The following is a 3,101-nucleotide window of genomic DNA, read 5'->3' as shown; positions in this document are numbered from 1 at the left end:
ATAATTCTAATTCATTTTATTTTTTCATTTGCCTTAGTTAAAGAATTGCTAGGTCACATTTTTTAAAATCCTGTACAGGTTCTATGTAAATTCCCTATTCTTACAGAATTATTGTCATAAATGAATCCTGCTATGCGTATAGGAAATTCTTCACAGGAACTCACAAGAATTCAAAACAAATGATGTTGCATAATTCTAATTCATTTTGTTTTTCATCTGCCTTAGGTAAAGAATTGCTAGGTAACATTTTATGAAATCCTGTACAGGTTCTGTATAAATTTTTTCTACGTGCAGAATTATTGTCATAAATGAATCCTGCGATGCGTACAAGAAATTCTTGGCAGGATGTGTATAGGGATTCAAAACAAATGATGTGGTATAATTCTAATTCATTTTGTTTTTCATCTGCCTTAGTTTAAGAATTGTTGGATCACATTTTTAAAAATCCTGTACAAGTTCTGTGTAAATTTCCTGCACTTGCAGAATTATTGTCATAAATGAATTCTGCTATGCGTACAATAAATTCTTCATGTGAACTCACAGGAATTCAAAACAAATGATGTGGCATAATTCGAATTCATTTTTTTTTTCATTTGCCTTAGTTAAAGAATTGCTGGGCCACATATTTAAAAATCCTGTACAAGTTCTGTGTAAATTTCCTGCACTTGCAGAATTATTGTCATAAATGAATCCTGCTATGCGTACAATAAATTCTTCACGTGAACTCATAGGAATTCAAAACAAATGATGTCGCATAATTCTAATTCATTTTGTTTTTTATCTGCCTTAGTTAAAAAATTAATAGGTTACATTTTTTAAATCGTGTACAGGTTCTGTTTAAATTCCCAGTACTTGTAGAATTATTGTTATAAATGAATCATGCTATTCGTGCAGGAAATTTTTCACAGGAATTGCACAAGATTCAAAACAAATGATGTGACATAATTCTAATTCATTTTATTTTTCATCTGCCTTAGTTAAATAATTGCTTGGTCACATTTTTTTAAAACCTGTACAGGTTCTGTGTAAATTCCCAATACTTGCAGAATTATTGTCATAAATGAATCCTGCTATGCATACAGGAAATTCTTTACAGGAACTGCATAGGAATTCAAAACAAATGATGTGTCATAATTCTAATTCATTTTGTTTTTCATCTGCCTTAGTTAAAGAATTGGTAGGTCACAAATCCTGCTATGCGTACAAGAAATTCTTCACAGGAACTGTACAGGAATTCAAAGCAAATGATGTCGCATAATTCTAATTTATTTTGTTTTTCATCTGCCTTAATTAAAGAATTGCCAGGTCATATTTATTAAAATTCTGTACAGGTTCTTTGTAAATTCCCTGTACTTGCAAAATTATTGTCATAAATGAATCTTGCAATTCATACAAGAAATTCTAGACAGGAACTGCACAGAAATTCAAAACAAATGATGTGGCATAATTCCATTTCATTTTGTTTTCATCTGCATTAGTTAAAGAATTTTCAGGTCACATTTTTTAAAATCTTGTACAGGTTCTGTGTAAATTCCCTGCACTTGTAGAATTATTGTCATAAATGAAGCATACTATGCATACAAGAAATTCTTCACATGAACTCACAGGAATTCAAAACAAATGATGTAGCATAATTCTAATTCATTTTATTTTTCATCTGCCTTAGTTAAAGAATTGGTAGGTCACATTTTATAAAATCCTGTACAGGTTCTCCGTAAATTTTCTGTGCTTGCAGAATAATTGTCATAAATGAAGCCTGCTATACGTACAAGAAATTCTTCACAAGAACTACACAGGAATTCAAAACAAATTATGTTGCACAATTCTAATTCATTTTTTTCATCTGCCTTAATTAAAGAATTGTGAGGTCACATTTTTTAAAATCCTATACAGTTTCTGTGTAAATTCTCTGTACTTGAAGAATTATTGTCATAAATGAATCCTGCAGTGCGTACAAGAAATTCTTCACAAGAACCGCATAGGAATTCAAAATAAATGATGTGGCATGATTTTAATTCATTTTGTTTTTCATCTGCCTTAGTTAAATAACTGTTAGGTCACATTTTTTAAAAACATGTACAGGTTCTGTGTAAATTCTCGGTACTTGCAGAATTATTTTCATAAATGAATCCTACTATGAGTTTAGGAAATTCTACACAGGAACTGCACAGGAATTCAAAACAAACGATGTGGCATAATTCTAATTCACTTTGTTTTTCATCTGCCTTAGTTAAAGAATTCGTAGGTCACATTTTTTAAAATTCTGTACAGGTACTGTGTAAATTTTTTGTACTTGCAGAATTATTGTCATAAATGAATCCTACTATGTGTACAAGAAATTCTTCACAGGAACTGCACAGGAATTCAAAACAAATGATGTGGCATAATTCTAATTCATTTTTTTTCATCTGCCTTAATTAAAGAATTGTCAAGTCACATTTTTTAAAATCCTGTACAAGTTCTGTGTAAATTCCATGTACATGCAGAATTATTGTCATAGATGAATCCTGCAATGCGTACAGGAAATTTTTCACAGGAACAATACGGGAATTCAAAACGAATGATGTGGCATAATTCTAATTCATTCTGTTTTTTATCCGTCTTAGTTAAATAATTGCCAGGTCACATTTTTTAAAAACCTGTAAAGGTTTTGTGTAAATTCCATGTACATGCAGAATTTTTGTTATAAATGAATCCTGCTATGCATACAGAAAATTCTTCACAGGAATTCAAAACAAATGATGTGGCATAATTCTAATTCATTTTGTTTTTCATCTGCCTTAGTTAAAAAACTGCTAGGTCACATTTTTTAAAAACCTGTACAGGTTCTGTGTAAATTCCCAGTACTTGCAGAATTATTGTCATAAATGAATCCTGCTATGCGTACAGGAAATTCTTCATAGGAACTGCACAGGAATTTAAAACAAATGATGTGGCATAATTCTATTTCATTTTGTTTTTCATTTGCCTTAGTTAAAGAATTGCTTGGTCACATTTTTTAAAATCCTGTATAAGTTATGTGTAATTTCCTGTACTTGCAGAATTATTTTCATAAATGAATCCTGCTATGCGTACAAGAAATTTTTCACATGAACTCACAG

General features: G+C 30.5%; 1 pseudogene; it reads right to left on the bottom strand.

The window, feature by feature from the left end:
- The window catches only part of LOC111389133, an 11,684-nt pseudogene extending 8,778 nt beyond the window's left edge, over positions 1-2,906 (bottom strand).
- Positions 2,907-3,101: the final 195 nt, after the last annotated feature.

This window comes from Olea europaea, unplaced genomic scaffold (assembly GCF_002742605.1).
Source record: "Olea europaea var. sylvestris unplaced genomic scaffold, O_europaea_v1 scaffold5657, whole genome shotgun sequence".
NCBI lineage: Eukaryota > Viridiplantae > Streptophyta > Magnoliopsida > Lamiales > Oleaceae > Olea > Olea europaea.
The sequence above is the reverse complement of the archived record's forward strand: the minus strand, read 5'-3'. Positions and strand labels throughout refer to the sequence as shown.